Genomic DNA, 20,064 nt, shown 5'->3' with positions numbered 1-20,064 from the left:
TGACGATCGTTTGAGTGGGATTATTGTACTGATACATGAGAGTATCGACAGTTGACCCAAACATCTCAGCATTAAACTACGTGATCATAGTCACTCCATCGGGATAATCGATCAATAGAGGAGGATCCACATCCATTGTCGGAGGATGAGGCAGAGTTGGATTCCAATGTGACAACAACAGATCCTTCAGATCGCGATGGTGGAAATGGAGATGTCGATAAGGATGTAGATGATGAGATGACAGTTACTACTATGGATACTGGAGACACACTGGCATGGCCTCAATGCCCTGCAGGAGATACATATGGTACAAAGACTCTCGGTATATTCAATGATGCTCATAGATTTTATATTGAGGAGCAGAGATAGGGACGTATTGCTTACGACGACTTTGAGACTCAGGCACCAGAAGATTTTACACAGATGCAACATTTAGTTTATTACAGAAATCTACCTCACAATTTCCTAACCCATATGAGTCCAGCCAATAGTCAAAAGGATTTAGTAGCCAGGAACCGTCAGTCTTAAGGAGAGAGTAGTTCTGGGAGGACACTCAAGTTGAGCTTCAACAACCGCATCCACGTCTAGACGCCAATGATGATATTTAAAATTGAACATATGATGGACCATGACATTCGGTGCACGAGTGTTGGTTGTGGTTTCTTTACATTATATGTCTTCTTTTATAATATGATGCAATTTGAATAGTTTTTCATAATGACTGTTTACTACTCTATTTGTTATTATATTAGAGAAAACAAGCTGAAGTGTGTTCGTGTGTTGTGTGTGGGAAAACAATCAATGACTAGGTCAGGGATAATTTCTTATATCTAGCATTTGTGGGAATTAATTGATGATAATTATATACACTTCATTTTCTGTTCTTAAAAGTTGAATATGTGGGAATTGAGAATGTAAGGATGATTGCATTAAAATTTTTGGTTACTTTTTTCACAACTTTATCCAATTCATATTATCTTATGCTACATGATCTATGCCAATATTTTCATTTTCATTTGTATTATCTTCCTTAATTTTGTAAATAACTATTCAATTAGAATTGGGAATGACTATTCAATTAGATAAAATTAGATTAAGAATTTTGATTTTTTATGAAACTATTAAGATTAATTTACAAAATATTGCACACTTTATTTGTATTTTTTTCCATTATTGCACTAAAAATATTAAATTTTCATATTTTTTTGTCCCATTATGATTTTTTTTCCAGAATTTTTGCAGTTTATTTATTTATTTATTTCGATTTTTTATTTTATTTTTTATTATTTTTAAGACCGATCCAGGCCTATTCAGGGGCTGATCCCCAAAAAGGGTTTATTTATTTATTTATTTTATTTTTCTGACCGATTCGGACAAATTCTGTCCTATATATTGGTATCGGCCTTGATTGATCCGTTCCCAATATTGCTTTCTCAAACCCTACACGGGAGAAGGAGATGGCTGATAAGGTTGATCCACTGAGCAAAATTGCTAGTTTTATCTAGTATATCACTATTTGTATCCGCATCATTTCAACTTTGAAATAGGTTTGACTAGTTTCTATAAACCAATTTTTTGAATATGGATTCCTATAAAATGATATAAACATGAATGTGAATACGATTTTTTGGCTATCCATTTACATCCTTTTGGAGACGAGAGAGTGGAATCATAAGTTTGAGGACAGCAACTGTAATATCCCGCTTCTTAAACCCGGTCTGATTTCACGATTGAACCGGTTTAACCATGCAGGAACCGAGCCAGAGGATGTTAGAGCGAGTTCCTTATGGGCTATGATGGCACGGGTGACCTTAAACACCGGCTGGCCCGACAAGTCCGAGCCAGTGCCAGAAGAGACGGGAGTGCCCAAACCGTGTACGTGCACCTATCATAAGGCTATGTACGGATAGAACAGGTATTATATCCGTATTTTAAGGTTATATACGTATGTTACATTGTATGCTTGGGGTAAGGTCCGAGCCGAGGTCCGAGCCCGGTCAAAATCCCAAGTTTTGACTCTCGGGTGGGTATGACAGGTGGGTACCCCACCCACCTGAGTGACCCATCCGTCACTATTCACTTAAATAGGAATAGTATATAAAGCTTTATGACCTCTTTTCTTTCCATTTATTTTCCCCGTACGTTTGGTGAGAAAAGTAAAGAGGAGAGAGAAAAAGAAAGGGAAGAAGAAAGGAAGAAGAAGAAAGGAAGGATTTCAGCGGCGCCGAAGCTCGATCTTGCCATTCCGGTGCCGAGAGAGTAATCTTCAACTTGAGATCTACGATTGGAGGTAAGAAAGGCTGGGTTTTATGAACATTGACCATACCCACGCTTTAAACCCTTGATTCGAGTATGGTTTCTTAAGATCTTGTAAACACACTTTGAAATGATGAATCTAAGGCTTAATAGATGATTTATGTGTGGATCTTGAAGGATTTGAAGAGATATTGACAAGGTAGAAGGAGCATTGTGAGTTGGAAGTGATTTGGAGGGTTTGAAGCCATTCTTGAGCAAAGAAGGTATGATGGTTCCCCTTACTTAAATCTAACTTAGATCTAAGCTAGAACCATCCTATAGGACTTTAAAGGTGTGAAGAATGGGTTGAGAAAAGCCCCATTTGGGTCCCCAAGGAAGGGAGGAAGTTGAGAAGAAACTGGGGGTTTTCCGCCAAAACCGGCGGGTACAACCGGTGGGTCCCTACCCGCCTGAGACACCCATCCGAGAGGACCAGGGGGTCCCTGGCCAAACCGGCGGGTAGGACCGGCGGGTCCTACCGGCGGAAACCGGCGGGTTGGACCGGTGGGTAGACAACCCACCTGAGTGACCCACCCGAGTGGACAGAATGTGATTCTTAGGTCCGATTGAGCCCAAATCGGACGTGGGACCTTCTTTCGACGTTCTAAACACGATTTTGACGTCGGATTTCATTAATTTTGATTCTAAATTGGTGAAGTACTAACCCCGCTCAATTTTGTTAGGTTCACCAAAGCCTTCCCGTTTCGCTCCGGATCTCACCCGTACCGAGCGGGAATCCTTATACACTACAAGTAAGTGGAGAGAGAGGACGTTTGGCCTATTTCAAGGCATTTGTTTGGCATTCATATAACTATATCTAATTTAGTCATGCCATCATGAATGTGCTATATAGATTAGTCATTTCACACTTTGATGTGCATTTATGCTATGTTTACTTTCAATTGCAAATTAAATGAGATGTTATATGTTGAATGTGAACATCATGTTGCATAATGCATTGATAGATTAGATGCCGTGGTCGGCTTGGAAACGAATGCATTGGTGGCCCGTGGTATGGGACACGGAGGCACTATGCAGTCGTACTATTGTCATATAGGAGCATGCGGTATTAGGATTCTCACCATCCCGTGCTACGACCCTTCCCAACAGGGGTTAAGGTGTTGGGTTGCCATTTGGGGGGAAGTAGGGGTCGCGGTTGTTGGACACTGTGGCGGTTAGGCATTACGCCCGACGAGTCATGAAGGACAGTCGGCAACCCCGGTGGTATTTCAAGAGGGCCAATCGTACTGCTTTTAAATTGCTGGAGTCAGCACTGTCATTTAATTTATTTACATTTCTGTTGAGAGCCGGTGGACGGCATTGTCTTTATTTTTCCGAGTACTCACGGTGGGCCTTCTCCAACAGCCCTATGGGCGTATCGCGGGAGGGAGTTCGCGGCTCGTACCCGGAGTATACGCGCACTGTGGTTGTAGTAGCACTAAAACCAAAGACTTAGTAATGTTGATTAGGTGTATGTGATTTAAAATGACTTGCATGGCATGTAGAGCATATGATGTGTTGTGATTGTGTGGACTGTTGTGTGTGGTCCACCTCTCTACTTACTGAGCTAGTGAGCTCATTCCACGTATACACCCCTTTTTAGATGATTTTGCAGGTCATGCATCTGAGGAGCTTGGGGTGGGTCCCGCAGTCGAGTTTCCTGATGAGGACTGGTGGACCCCTGATGAGTTTGAGCACGGCGTAGACTGCGCGTGTGAGAGCTGTGCTGCGGGACAGCGGTTCTGAGGCCGAGCTGAGCTCCAGCCTTGATACCGATGCCGAGCTGTGTACTCTGATGTTTTTGATAATTTCCTGTATATACTTGATATTCGAACTTTATTCTTTTTGTGTATATATCATGCCTTCGGGCCCAAATGTATATAATTATGGTATCACCATTTGGGTATCAAGTATATGGGAATTATTTACAGGTAAAACTTAGTCTTCCGCTGATCTGATGAATTGATGTTAGTGTGTGTATGCTGTGGTGGAATACAGTATCTGATGATCCTGGCAGGTTTGGGTTAACCGGTGTTAACTCGGTCACCGCTCCGGTTCAGGGTGAACGGGGTGTGACAAACGGTGGTATCAGAGCGTGATGCTCTGCTCCACTCACAGCATACCATTAGAATCCCGTAGATTCTATAATAGGAAAATGGGGTTGGGCAAATATAAAAGCTTTAAAGATTAAAAGTCAAAGAAAGAAAGTATAAAAATGGAGTTATATTATAAGTGGCATTCATGGCATGCGTGAGTGTAGATAAAGAGTAATTAGGTTGGTACTATAACCTATAAAGTACTATTTCGACGAAATTTCGGCAGCATAACGGCGTAAAGTGGGATTTCCAAAAATTTTACACAAAACCTGATAAACAACAGATAATAATATAACAAAGAGCACAAATAGAAAAGTCACATCACCACAAAACCACACAGGAACTCCACATATGAAAACATTATAATAGTCCAATATCCAAAGATGTTTCATTCCATAAATGAAATTCAAGTTACATCGCAATTACAAGGAATGAGAAGAAATAAATCTACAAGGTCTACAAAAGAGAAAAATGGATAAATAGCTGGGTGGTCAAGCTAAGCCTCACTGGTCGTCGTCATCGTCGTCGATGATCACCAAGTTCGCTGGAGGCCTGGAGTTAAAGTCGAAGCGGTGATCGTAATAATCTAACCTCGTGTTCACCAATCGTACCTCCCTCCTAAGCCGGCCATAATCTGCTGAGATGGCGGTGGCCCTGGTATCCAAGTCCTGACCCAACCTACGGAAGGAATCCTCCAAGGTGATCTGCCTGGAGGAAATCTCGTCCAGCCGCCGCAGTATCTGAACCTGGCCATCCTGCAAGGCCCGCATGGAGGCTGTCCTATCCTCGTAGTCGTAGTCACCACTCCCAGGTGGTGGGGCTCCATATGGTGGGGCTGCAGCTCTGGAAGAACTAGGGCCCGTACCTCTCGACTCCTGAGGCACCTCCTCAGGGATGCCACCACCCATCGGCTCCTCCTCCTCGTCCTGAGGAACGTAGTCCTCATCCTCCTCACTGGACTCCTCCTCCATGAGGACATCCTCTACAGGGGCAGCCCTCCTACCCCTACCTCTCCGAGCTCCCGATCTGGGAGGTGAATCCATGAGGGTGTGGAGACCCATCTTCAAGAGGTTGCTCCGATCGAACCTATCGGCCGGAGTCTTCCCCTCCTCTCCGCTCAGATCCACCCTGAAGAACTCGAAGATCCTGGTGAGGATCCTGCCGTAGGGGAATCCTCCGTCCTCTGGGTGGGAAGCATGGTGCTCCATCGCTCTGAGGATGATATAGGGAAGGCACAAGTGCTCCCTGCCTCCCTCTGCGGCTGTGAAAATACAAAATGCTATGAAAGCCGTCATGAAACCTACCTGGTTCCGATGACCTCCTCTGGGGAGCAGGTTGAACTGGATCAACCGGGCGAAGAGACGGACCTCAGGGAAGAAAGATGTCTCGGACTCCGGGCGACTGCTGCTGCCGCAGATGGTCTCGTAGATGAAGTCCGGTGTCTCCATGCTCATGAACGGTCCCTGAGGCCTACTCCTGGGGGGACTGTAGTATCGGTGTCCCGCCGCCGACATACCCAGTATGCTGGCCAAGGTGCCTACCGTCAGCTGGATATCCACCCCCTTCACCAAGCTGCTGACGGTGAATTCCCCGTACTGATATGACACCTCCAGGTTGCAATAAAACCGACGGACGAGCTGATCGTAGCACGGTCGGTCCACCTGAAGAATAGTGTCCCAGCCCAATGCTGAGAACCTCTCCTGAAGCTGGGCCTTGTGGAAGTCCTCGACTACCACGGTCTTTTCCATCAACACTGGCCCCTTCAGGAAGATAGGCCATTTGGCTGCGGCCTCGGCACTAGTGAAGTGCTCCTCATCGTAGTCTGAAGGGTCAGACTGAGCAGGTGCAGGTCTCCCTGTGCGATGAGCTGAAGTGCTGGTCTCCGCACTTTTCCGCTTAGAAGCGGTGGTCTTGCGTCGAACACCAGAGGAAGATGGTCCTCTGCCGGTGCGTGAAGACATCCTGACAATAAGTAAAGAAGTTGGGTTAGTACAGTAAGAAAAGACAGCAGCATTAAAGAAGGGGAAATTCAAAACCCAATTTCTGCAAAATGGGAACGGCAATGATCTAGGAAGGATAGAAAACTTATGACATGAAACATGGTGATGGCAACGCATGGAAACGTGCCAAAACAGTAAAATGACAGCAAAGGACAGCAAAAGCAATAGGCATGAATGAAATGGGGAAATTCAAGTCCCTTGTGCAAATTGGAATAGAATGGAGTGAAAGCTTGAAACCCTAGGTCTAGAATGAAATGCCATAGTAATGGGATGATGGAATTGCAAGAATATACCCAAATGGACTATGGAATTCCATGAGTACAAGTATGGATGAAAATCAAGGAAACCAATGCCAAAATAGGGATTTTCATGAAAATGCATGAGGATTTCAAGCATAATGGATGATTCAATGAAATCTAACTCATATCTAGCGTAAAACAAGTGAAATGCATTACATAGAAGACATCAATTTGAGAAAAACAGTAAGGATTGAAGAAACCCCAAATTTGAGAACCTAGGGCATCAATTTGGGTTTTTTCTCCAAATAAAGTGGGATGATTCCTATAAATTACAAATGAGCACAAGGGAATCATCACAAACACATGATAATACTTTTCTATGGTGGAAAATAGAGAAAGAAAGCCTAGAAAGCAAATCCTAATCAAGCATTTCACCCAAATTTGAAATTCTGGGAAAAAGGAGAAGAAGAAGAACATACTTGGATGAAGACGAGTTAACTCTTCACTAAAGCGCCGTGTGGATGAGCGGAATCGTGAGTTGGAGCGCCGAGTAGACTCCCAAAATCGTCCAAGAGAAAAAAGGAAGGAAAAAGAGAGAGAAGAGAGTGAAGGAAATAAAACAAAACAGGGCTTTTTGGCCCTGTTTTTCGCTTTATCGGCCAAGACCGGCGGGTCCAAGACCGGCGGGTCCCCACCCGCCGGTGACACCCGCCGGTTTGGGTGTTGGGACCGGCGGGTCCCTACCCGCCGGTTCATCCCACCGGTTTGGGCAGAAGGGAAAATTGAAAATTTTGAAATTTTTTTTTTTTCTTTTCTCTTTTCCCTTCTCTTCTCCTATTGTGATTTTATTGGTTTTATGGTGGAAATTAGTCCTCTGATCAATGGGCTATGGTCGAGTGGGACCATTAGCATGCATGATGTGGACTTCGCCCGTATCTTGGAATTAAACTATGACTAATTACAGCCTATCATACACTACAACACCTCATATAATGGCATATGATTGTGTGCCTAAATCAGTTTATGGTGTTTAATCAATATGGTGTGTGATATGTTCCAGGTACAAGGATACGATGGTACGTACTAGATCCGGTAGTAATGTCCGAGGTACCTCGCGGGGTCCTCGTCGGGTCGGTCGACCACATAATTCCAGAGGGGCCCGTTCTGTGGGGCATACCTCGCCTCCACTACCTGCAGAGACCCATGGTCAGGGTGGGGCACATGGGGACCCACCTATGACTGCACTCCCGGACCCACCACCGGTCATTACACCGGGAGATGTTGCTACAATAATTCAGCAGTCCCAACAAGCTTTCCAGCAACAAATGCTTCAACAACAGCAAGCATTTATGACTGCCATCCAGCAACAGTTGGAATTTTCTCAACCGGGTCAACCTCCCCGGGTGCCCACTCCGCAGGACCCACCTGTAGGGTCGGGAACGGGACCACCAGTGGGTACACCTCCAATCCCACCATTCGGTATTCCTCAGCATGGGATGCCTCATCCTTATGCCTACTATCCTGCCTATGCTCCTAACTTCCCGGCGACGAGCAACACGTCAAGGGTGGTAGAGTCGTTCAAGAGGAACTTACCACCGGTATTCTCTAAGGTGGGGAGTGATCCTCTAGAACCGGATCAATGGATCCAAGAATTGGAGAAGATATTTGAGGTGCTTGAGTGCACGGATGCCCAGAAGCTCATTTGTGCTGGGTTACAACTCAAGAAAGAGGCAAATTCTTGGTGGCAAGCTTCCAAGCCTATATTGATGGCTGCTCATCCAGAACCTACTTGGGAGCAGTTTAAGGAATTGTTCTTGGATAACCATTATCCACGCAGTTTCAGGGACCGAAAAGAGACGGAGTTCATGGCCTTAACTCAAGGAGGTAAGACTGTCCTTGAGTATCAGCAACAGTTCGAAAGTTTATTCCATTTTGCCCCAAGGCATATGCGAACAGCTGAAGAGAAGGCAGCAAGGTTCCTAAAGGGCCTAAAAGCATCTATTGGGTCTGTGCTGGAAGTCTTGGATTTGACCGAATATGGCCAGATTGTACAGAAGGCCAAAACAATGGAAGATAAGCAAAAGGGTGAACAGTCCCTCACTCCTGGACTGTGGAAGAGATCAAATCCATTCCCAGATGCGGGAAATTCCTCCAAAGCATACCGTGGATCATACAGTTCTGGGCCTATGTATAGGCAGCCCTATAGGCCATCTGGCTACCCTTCTAGGCCAGTTGGTGGTTCGGGTTCTACTTCCTTTCGCCCGAACACTAGTGTGGCACCTACAGCTTCGAGGCCACCTCGACCTTCATCTGCATCGGGTCAAGTGCAGAGGGGCCCCGCTCCAGTTCCGACGTCTCAGATTCGTTGCTTCAACTGCCATTCCTATGGGCATTATGCGAAAGACTGTCGGTCCCGACCAGCCTTGCCCTCCAGTCAGCCCTCTGCTTACCGACCTCCCTTGCCTCGAGGCAATCAACCGCAGGGAAGGATGTATGCCCTATCAGCCGAGGAAGCTGAGGCTAGTACAGAAGTTGTAGCAGGTACATTTTAAATTAAGAAGTTCATTATGATTAATATTGATGACCTGCTGAAATTATATACATTGTTATATTAGGTATCCTACCCATATCGGGCATACCAGCCTATGTTTTATTTGATTCAGGAGCTACTCATTCATTCGCATCTAAGAGATTTGTAGGGAAGCTTGGGATGTCACCCAGGATCCTAGACCAGGGAATGATTGTTAGTATGCCTACTGGTAAGATTGCACAGCTGAAGGAAGTGTATGGACCGTGCCCGGTGGAGATTAGTGGGAAGAACATTGATGCGCAACTCATTAAGTTCAATATGCAGAATTTTGATGCTATATTGGGTATGGATTGGCTGTCGGCTCACCGAGCTAATGTGATCTGTGCGGAAAGGCTGATTAAGGTAACAGATGACGAAGGGAAAGAGTGGGTATACCGAGCAGATACCATGAAAAGGGTGAGGAAGGTTCTGGTCTCCGCTCTCCAAGCGGTAAAGTTACTAGAAAGTGGATGTCAGGGTTTCATAGCCTCGGTACTCGATGTTGATGCAAGAGTTACACCTCTAGAAGAAGTAAAGGTGGTTAAAGAGTTTCCCGATGTTTTCCCAGATGATCTGATGCATTTACCACCTGATAGGGAGTTGGAGTTTGCCATAGACTTGACTCCTGGAGCAGTTCCAGTATCTAAGGCTCCATACAGGATGGCACCAGCTGAATTGAAGGAGTTGCAGATGCAGTTGCAGGAACTATTGGAAAAGGGGTTTATTCACCCAAGTGTTTCACCTTGGGGTGCCCCGGTGTTGTTTGTCAAGAAGAAGGATGGTAGTTTGCGTATGTGCATAGATTACCGGGAGTTGAATAAGCTGACCATTAAGAACCGATATCCACTGCCACGCATCGATGATTTATTTGATCAGTTGCAGGGAGCCAGAGTATTTTCAAAGATAGACCTTCGGTCCGGCTATTATCAGCTCAAGATAAAGAGTAGTGATATACCCAAAACAGCATTTAGGACTCGATACGGACATTATGAGTTCCTAGTGTTGTCATTCGGGTTAACCAATGCGCCGGCAGCATTTATGGATCTAATGAATCGAGTATTCCAGGATGTGCTCGACAAATGGGTAATTGTTTTTATTGACGATATCTTGATCTACTCCAAGAACGAAGAGGAGCACACTCAACACTTGAGAATGGTGTTACAGAGATTGAGAGATCAACAGTTGTTTGCCAAGTACAGTAAGTGTGAATTCTGGCTTAAACAAGTTGGATTCCTGGGGCACGTAGTGTCTAAAGCTGGAATCGAAGTAGATCCTGCTAAGGTAAAAGCAGTAGTGGAATGGGAAAGTCCCAAGAATGTTACTGAAATTAGAAGCTTCCTGGGTTTGGCTGGATATTACCGGCGTTTCATCGAGAATTTTGCTCGGATCTCAGCACCAATGACCAAGTTGACGAAAAAGGGTGTGAAATTCGATTGGGCAGAGGAATGTGAGAAGAGCTTCCAGGAATTAAAAGCAAAGTTGGTGACTGCCCCGGTGCTGACTATTCCTGAAGGCACAGGTGAGATGACAGTTTATACCGATGCTTCCAAAGTTGGTTTGGGTTGTGTTCTCATGCAACGCGGTAAGGTAATAGCATATGCATCTCGACAACTAAAGGAATATGAGAAGAACTACCCTACTCATGACTTGGAACTAGCTGCAGTCATTTTTGCCCTTAAGATCTGGCGACACTATTTGTATGGGGAGAAGTGTGAGATATACAGTGATCACAAAAGCCTGAAATACTTCTTCACCCAGAAGGATTTGAATATGAGACAGAGAAGATGGCTTGAACTCATGAAGGATTATGACTGCGATATTCAGTACCATCCCGGCAAGGCTAATGTAGTGGCGGATGCATTGAGTCGGAAGACACAGACTGTGTCGCTTTCATACTTAGCAGTCAGCTCACTACTTGTGCAAGAAGCGATGCTAATGGATGAAACCCTCTTGTATGAAGGGGCAACCCTAGAGCTTGAACCTCAACCAGAAAATCTTAAGTGGTTGACGGCATCCTTATCGGCTCTACAGGTGCATCCGGCAATTAGGCAAGAGGTGATAATGAAGCAACCTTTGGATCCTGAATTGCAGCGGATCAGAGTTAAGGTTCAAGACCAAACAATGAACGACCCAGATTTTGCTTTAGCCAGTGATGGGGCATTGATGTTTCGAGACAGATTGTGCGTACCCGATGATTTGGATATACAAGATAAGATAGTGAAAGAAGCACATAGCTCCGAGTACTCACTTCACCCAGGAAGTACCAAAATGTACAAAGATCTCAAACAGAGTTACTGGTGGCCAAGCATGAAAGTCACCATAGCTTTGTACGTGGCGACTTGTCTTACCTGTCAGAAGGTGAAAGCTGAGAGGCATCGACCTTATGGTACCCTTCAGCCACTCCCAGTACCAGAATGGAAGTGGGAAAGGATTACAATGGACTTCGTCACCGGACTACCAGGTACACCTAAGGGAATGGATGCGATATGGGTGATTGTGGATCGGCTTACCAAGACTGCTCACTTCATTCCTATCAAGACCAAGTTCTCCATGGCCAAACTAGCACAACTTTACATGGACAATATAGTGCGTCTACATGGAGTGCCAGTGAGCATTGTTTCAGATAGGAACCAAGGTTCACTTCCAGATTTTGGAAAAGCTTACAGCGTGCCTTGGGATCGCAACTGAACTTGAGTACAGCTTTTCACCCACAGACGGACAGTCAGTCGGAGCGAACCATACAGATATTAGAGGACATGCTCAGGGCATGTGCAATGGAGATGAGTGGCAGCTGGGAAGAATATATACCTCTTATGGAGTTTGCATATAATAATAGTTACCAAGCTACAATTGGGATGGCTCCATATGAGGCGTTATATGGCAGAAAATGCAGAACTCCTTTGTATTGGGATGAGGTAGGTGAACGTCGAATGTTAGGACCGGAGATGATCCAGATGACTTGTGACAAAGTCGACGTTATTAGAGAACGGATTAAAGCAGCTCAGTCCCGTCAAAAGAGCTATGCAGACACCAGCAGGAAGGAGATTGAATTTCAGCCAGGAGAAAAGGTATTTCTCAAGATCTCTCCTACTAAAGGTTTGCAAAGGTTTCACAGAAAGGGGAAGTTGAGCCCAAGATACATGGGACCATTTGAGATCTTGTCCCGGGTTGGCTCAGTAGCCTACATGCTTGCCCTGCCACCTTCGCTTGGAAATGTTCACAATGTATTCCATATATCCATGCTGAAGAAGTACGTGCATGATCCATCTCATGTACTACCCGTGGAACCAGGGTACCTAGAAGCTGATATGACCTACACAGAACAGCCAGCTGAAATTTTGGACCGGAAGGTGAAAACCCTTCGCAACCGCTCCATTTCCTATGTAAAGGTGCGATGGCCTGATCATTCACTTGAAGAAGCATCTTGGGAGGTAGAAGAAGAAATGCGAGCCAAGTACCCTCATCTTTTTGATCAACCAGGTACGCAATTTCGAGGACGAAATTTTTCAGAAGGGGGGGTAATGTAATATCCCGCTTCTTAAACCCGGTCTGATTTCGCGGTTGAACCGGTTTAACCATGCAGGAACCGAGCCAGAGGATGTTAGAGCGGGTTCCTTATGGGCTATGATGGCACGGGTGACCTTAAACACCGGCTGGCCCGACAAGTCCGAGCCAGTGCCAGAAGAGACGGGAGTGCCCAAACCGTGTACGTGCACCTATCATAAGGCTATGTACGGATAGAACAGGTATTATATCCATATTTTAAGGTTATATACGTATGCTACATTGTATGCTTGGGGTAGGGTCCGAGCCGAGGTCAGAGCCCGGTCAAAATCCCAAGTTTTGACCCTCGGAGGGGTATGTCGGGTGGGTACACCCACCCACCTGAGTGACCCACCTGAGTGACCCATCCAACACTATTCACTTAAGTAGGAATAGTATATAAAGCTTTATGACTTCTTTTCTTTCCATTTATTACCCTCGTACGTTTGGTGAGAAAAGTAAAGAGGAGAGAGAAAAAGAAAGGGAAGAAGAAAGGAAGAGGAAGAAAGGGAGGATTTCAGTGGCGCCGAAGCTCGATCTTGCCATTCCGGTGCCGAGAGAGTAATCTTCAACTCGAGATCTACAGTTGGAGGTAAGAAAAGTTGGGTTTGATGAACATTCACCATAACCACACTTTAAACCCTTGATTCGAGTATGGTTTCTTAAGATCTTGTAAACACCTCTTGGAATGATGGATCTAAGGTTTAATAGATGATTTATGTGTTGATCTTGAAGGATTTGAAGAGATATTGACAAGGTAGAAGGAGCATTGTGAGTTGGAAGTGATTTGGAGGGTTTGAAGTCATTCTTGAGCAAAGAAGGTAAGATGGTTCCCCTCACTTAAATCCAACTTAAATCTAAGCTAGAACCATCCTATAGGACTCTAAAGGTGTGAGGAATGGGTTGAGAAAAGCCCCATTTGGGTCCCCAAGGAATGGAGGAAGATGAGAAGAAACTGGGATTTTTCCGCCAAAACCGGCGGGTACAACCGGTGGGTCCCTACCCGCCTGAGACACCCATCCGAGAGGACCAGGGGGTCCCTGGCCAAACCGGCGGGTAGGACCGGCGGGTCCTACCGGCGGGTAGGTCCCAAACCGGCGGGTTGGACCGGTGGGTAGACCACCCACCTGTGTGACCCCCCCGAGTGGACAGAATGTGATTCTTAGGTCCGATTGAGCCCAAATCGGACGTGGGACCTTCTTTCGACGTTCTAAACACGATTTTGAAGTCGGATTTCATTAATTTTGATTCTAAAATGGTGAAGTACTAACCTCGCTCAATTATGTTAGGTTCACCAAATCATACCCGATTCGCTCCGGATCTCACCCGTACCGAGCGAGACTTCTTGTACGCTAAAGGTAAGTGGAGAGAGGACGTTTGGCCTTGTTTTAAGGCATTTGTTTGGCATTCATATAACTATATCTAATTTAGTCATGTCATCATGAATATGCTATATAGATTAGTCATTTCACTCATTGATGTGCATATATGCTATGTTTACTTTTCAAATGCAAATTGAATGTGTTGTTATATGTTGAATGTGTACATCATGTTGCATAATGCCTTGATAGACTAGATGCCGTGGTCGGCTTGGAAACGAATGCATTGGTGGCCCGTGGTATGGGACACGGAGGCACTATGCAGTCGTACTGCATATAGGAGCATGCGGTATTAGGATTCTCACCATCCCGTGCTACGACCCTTCCCAACAGGGGTTGAGGTGTTGGGTTGCCATTTGGGGGGAAGCAGGGGTCGCGGTTGTCGGACACTGTGGCGGTTAGGCATTACGCCCGGCGAGTCGTGTAGGACAGCCGGCAACCCCGGTGGTATTTCAAGAGGGCCAATCGTACTGCTTTTAAATTGCTGGAGTCAGCACTGTCATTTAAATTTATTTACATTTCTGTTGAGAGCCGGTGGACGGCATTGTCTTTATTTTTCCGAGTACTCACGGTGGGCCTTCTCCAACAGCCCTATGGGCGTATCGCGGGAGGGAGTTCACGGCTCGTACCCGGAGTATACGCGCACTGTGGTTGTAGTAGCACTAAAAAAACCAAAGACTTAGTAATGTTAATTAGGTGTATGTGATCTAAAATGATTTGCATGGCATGTAGTGCATATGATGTGTTGTGATGTGTGGACTGTTGTGTGTGGTCCACCTCTCTACTTACTGAGCTAGTGAGCTCATTCCACGTGTACACCCCTTTTTAGATGATTTTGCAGGTCATGCATCTGAGGAGCAGGGGGTGGGTCCCGCAGTCGAGTTTCCTGATGAGGACTGGTGGACCCCTGAGGAGTTTGAGCACGGCATAGACTGCGCGTGTGAGAGCTGTGCTGCGAGACAGCAGTTCTGAGGCCGAGCTGTGTACTCTGATGATTTTGGTTAATTCTTGTATATACTTGATATTTGAACTTTATTCTTTTTGTGTATATATTATGCCTTCGGGCCCAAATGTATATATTTATTGTATTACCAATTGGGTATCAAGTATATGGGAATTATTTACAGGTAAAACTTAGTCTTCCGCTGATATGATGAATTGATGTTAGTGTGTGTATGCTGTGGTGGAATACAGTATCTGATGATCCTGGCAGGTTTGGGTTAACCGGTGTTAACTCGGTCACCGCTCCGGTTCAGGGTGAACGGGGTGTGACATTTTACCTGGTCTTCAGGGAGATGTCCATCTTGTAAATAGTCAATGATGGGGTCCATCCAGCTCGGCTCAGGTGGCTTCGTGTTGTTGTACATCACCTCTTGTTCATAAGTAGGTTTGTCCAGTACTTCAAAGTACACTAAGCTTGCGTAGTCCCCGAGTTTTGCTGCAGCTAGTTTAGAGAGGGTATCTGCTATCGTATTTTCTTCCTATAGGACTTGTACCATTGCGAACGTATTGAAGTTGGTAATCAAACGACGGGCTCCTTTCAGGTATTTGGTCATTCTTTCCTCCCTGGCCTTATATTTCCCTTTGACTTGGTTTACAATCAACTGTGAATCACTATGTTTGACTAGATCCTCTGCCATTACGGCCTTTGCCAGTTTAATTCCCGCTATCAGGGCTTCATATTCTGCTTCATTGTTTGTTGCGAGGAATACAGATCTGAGGGCGTACTGTATTGCAAATTCCTTTAGGCTCTGCAGCACAAGTCCAGCACCGCTCCTTGTTGTGGTGCTGGATCCATCAATAAAGAGTTTCCATTTTTTGTTCGGCTTGGCCTCCACGGATCCTTCTCTAGTCTGTATACATTTTACCAAGAAAACTGCCAGTGCCTGACCCTTGATTACACTTTTTGGTCGATACTCGATGTCATGCTCACTTAACTCGACATCCCAGCTCACCATCCGCCCTGCTACGCTAGGGCTGTGGAGTGCCCTTCGCAGTGGCTGATCCGTCAGTACAACTATGATGTGCGCTTGGAAGTAAGGTCTCAACTTCCTGGCTGCCACGACCAGTGCTAGTGCGAGCTTTTCCATTCTTGAGCACCAGGTTTCTGCATCCAAGAGCATGTGACTCACGTAGTAGGCAGGCTTCTGGGTCTTTCCTTCTTCTCTTATGAGAATTACACTAACGGTTACTGATGAAGTAGCAAGATAAAGCTGTAGCACCTCTTCTGGCTCTGGTCGGCTCAGCAGAGGAGGCCTGGTCAGGCAAGCTTTGATTTCTTCAAAAGCTGCTTCGCATTCCTTTGTCCAGAAAAATTGGTGGTGGCCTTTCCCTCCTTTTAGTAGCTTAAAGAAAGGAAGGCACTTGTCCCCAGCTCAGGACAGGAACCTGTTCAATGCAGCCAGGCACCCTTTCAACTTCTGAACTTTGTGAATGTTTCTTGGCGGGTGCATTTCTTGGATGGCCTCAATTTTAGAGGGGTTTGCCTCTATCCCCCTTTGCGACACTAGGAAGCCTAGAAACTTCCCAGAAGTCACATCGAATGTGCACTTGGTAGGATTTAGCCTCTTCTGGTTGCGCCACAGAACTTCGAAGGCTTCCTTTAGATCTAGCACATGATTTGCCACTTTTGCACTCTTGACCAGCATGTCATCTACATAAACTTCCATGTTTCTTTCGATCTGGCTCTGGAAGATTGCGTTAACCATCCTCTGGTACATGGCTCCGATGTTCTTGAGGCTAAAGGGCATTACAGTGTAACAATAATTGCCCTGAGTGGTGAGGAATGTCGTTTTTTCCTCATCCTCCACTTTCATTTTTATCTGGTTATAATCGGAGTATGCATCTATGAAAGCCAGCATCTCGTGGCCTGCCATTGAGTCTATAAGGGAGTTAATCCTAGGTAGGGGATAGCAGTCCTTGGGATAGACTTTGTTCAAGTTGGTGTAGTCTATGTAGATCCTCCACTTCCCATTGGACTTTGGAACCATAACTACATTGGCTAGCCAAGTTGGGTATTTTATTTCCCTCACAAATCCTGCAGCCAGGATTTTTCCAACCTCCTCGTTGATGACGATGTTTCGTTCAATCGCAAAGTTCCTATTCTTTTGTTGAATAGGCTTGAAGCTGGGGTTAACATCCAGGCTGTGCTCGACTACATCCCTTGAGATCCCTGGCATGTCAGAAGCCTTCCATGCAAAGACATCAGAGTTTTCACCGAGGAAGTTTAGAATTTTACCACGGCATTGGGAGCTTAGTGATGCTCTGAGTTGAACAGTCTTTGACGGTTCGACCTCAGTAATAGGGAGAGTCAACAGTCTTTATGAAGTTGGTATAGCATTCACGAGATTCCTTTTGGTTGGACCTACATTCCTCTATTCCGTTGCTAGTAGGGAACTTGACTTTCATATGCTTGGTGGACACAATCGCTCCAAGGCTATTGAGACCAGGTCAGCCGAGGATTGCATTGTAAGGTGAGGCTATCTTGGCAACCATAAAGGAAACCATGGTAGTCGTCGTTCAAGCTCCCTGGACGATGGTAACTGACAGGTCAACAACTCCTTCCAGCTTCACTGGTGTGCCCAAAAATCCGTACAAGGGTCCTGGTGCCAGTTTTAAAACTTCGGTGCCAAGTCCTAGTTTCATGAAGGCTTCGTAGGACATGAGATCAACGAAGCTTCTGTGTCCACCAGGACCCTGTGGAAGGGGTGGTTGGCCACCACTAACTAAACCACGACAACGTCATTGTGAGGTTAGTTCAGCTCTTCCAGGTCTTTGTCAGAGAATGTGATGGGTGGATCCAGTTTGAGGGCTTTGATGGGCTGTTCCGTGATGCATACGAATCGTGCATGAGCCTTGGCTTTTTTTACTGATTTTGCCGTGGGTTCGCCCATGATTGTTAGAATGACTAGACCCATGGGCTAGTTATTGTATGTGTCAGCTCGGTCTGAGGTGGGCTCCTTGGCGGTTCGGTCCTATCATGGCTCAGCCCAGCCTCATCTCTCCTCTGCTCGGGCTAGTTTCCCCTGTATTTCTGCTTCAAATACTTATTAAGGTATCCTGCCCTGATTAGCTTGTCAATTTCCCATTTCAGAGACTTGCAATCTTCAGTGTCATGTCTATGGTCTCAGTGGTATCGGTAGTACCGGTTGGGGTTTCTCTCTTCTGGCTTAGCCGTCATTGGCTTGGGCCAGCGAAAATACTTATGGTCCTGGATCTCTAAGAGCAAGTGTGTTCACAAACGATTGAGTTCATACTACTCGGGTTCGGCAATGTCAAGCGGCCGATCTGTTCTGTTCTTCTATGGCTCACGAGAATTGCCTCTGGTTCTCAGAGGCCTCCTCTTCTCCTTCTCTGATTGGTCGCCTCTGTCAGCCATCCCCCTGGCGGACAGGACTTCTTCCATGTTAGCGTATTGATTGCACCGTCTTAGCAAGTTGGGAATTGTCTCCGATAAGTCGAGGGCAAGGGACTGGACTAGATCGGGGTGCATTACCTCATTGCCTTAGTGAACTGCGCAAGGAACTCCCTTATTGTCTCCCTCACTCCCTGCCTCATGTTCATCACGTTCTGCATAGTTTACTTCTGCTTCATACTAGCTTGGAAATGTGTGAGGAACACTTTTGTTAGCTCTTCATAACTATGGATGGATCGAGGCCACAAGTTCGACATCCACACCAGCGTAACCCCTTTTAATGAGACCACGAAGGCTCGGTAAAGAATCATGTTTGACTTCCCATGGACTGTCATGGCCGAACTGTAGTATAGGAGGTGATCGTAGGGGTCCATGGTGCCGACATATGCATTAAAGATAGGTATCATGAAATTCGGGGGCAGCTCGGCGTCTATTAGCTCATCAGATAGCGCATTATGGGCCGGGGTTGCTATTATGTCAGACGGGTGCCTTTTCCTCTGCATTCCTTCTACCCTCTCAGTGAGAAGCTGGATACAGCTCTCCAGGTCGTCCCTCTTATCCTTAGCTCGGCTGTGTGGGGAGCGACATTCCCTTTCGGCCCTTCTGGGGCTTCCTCCCCTGTCTTGGCACCTGCCAATCTGATCCTGGCCTTGCTGTCGTGAGCCTCTGGCTGGCCCAGGAGGCGAGCCTTGATGACCTCCAAGAGGGGGCGCTTCCCGAGATGTTCTCTGTGAGGGGTTCTCGTGTTATTCATGCGGGTGCACGCCCCTAAGCCTTTACAGTGAATGCTGGTGTCTCTCTGCCCTGGGTGGGGATCTATAGGCATTACGTGTCCCTGGGCTTCGGTTACATGTAGAAAGATGAGCCCCCCCCCATTCCGTGCGGAAAGGGTCCCTTGCTGATATCTCTCGGTGGGAGATTGAGGTGGCACCGAGCGAATCATACGGGACATTCTGGCGGATCCCCTCCTGGCTGTTGACTGAGGGGTGACACTATTGTCAGGTGATTCGTCTCGGGGTTGCCTGTCCAGAGCCGACCTAGGCGGTTGAGCCGAGCCTATTTGGGGTACAGGGAGTGCCGAACTGAATTGCCATATGAAGTCCTATACCAGAGTGTTTGTTGCTAACACCTACACTGCAGGCTCTGCATATGTTCTTCCATATTCAGGTGAGCCGCTCGGGATGACAGGACATATCGAGATTGCTGGGGGTTTTGCTCCCGCTGGTCTCCCTTTCCTAGAGCAACCGGCGTGTTAGGCAGGGCTCGCTAGGTTCTTTGTGGGGAGGTCTCCGATGGGACATCCTCCTGTCACTTCTTAATTGCATTGATCTAGGGTAGCATTTTGTAACGCTTCCCACGGACGACGCTAATCTGATGTGGTAAAAATTGATCGGGCGATCTTCCTTGTAGTTCCAAATGCTGTAGCCGATCTGCACAGAAGAGAAGACAGGAGAGAGCTGGGCTGACCCGACGATGGACTCTCTGATGCCTAAGTCAGATCGTCTCACAGCAGATACTCGATAGAGTTT

The sequence above is a fragment of the Macadamia integrifolia genome, unplaced genomic scaffold (assembly GCF_013358625.1).
Source record: "Macadamia integrifolia cultivar HAES 741 unplaced genomic scaffold, SCU_Mint_v3 scaffold1326, whole genome shotgun sequence".
Lineage (NCBI taxonomy): Eukaryota > Viridiplantae > Streptophyta > Magnoliopsida > Proteales > Proteaceae > Macadamia > Macadamia integrifolia.
The sequence above is the reverse complement of the archived record's forward strand: the minus strand, read 5'-3'. Positions refer to the sequence as shown.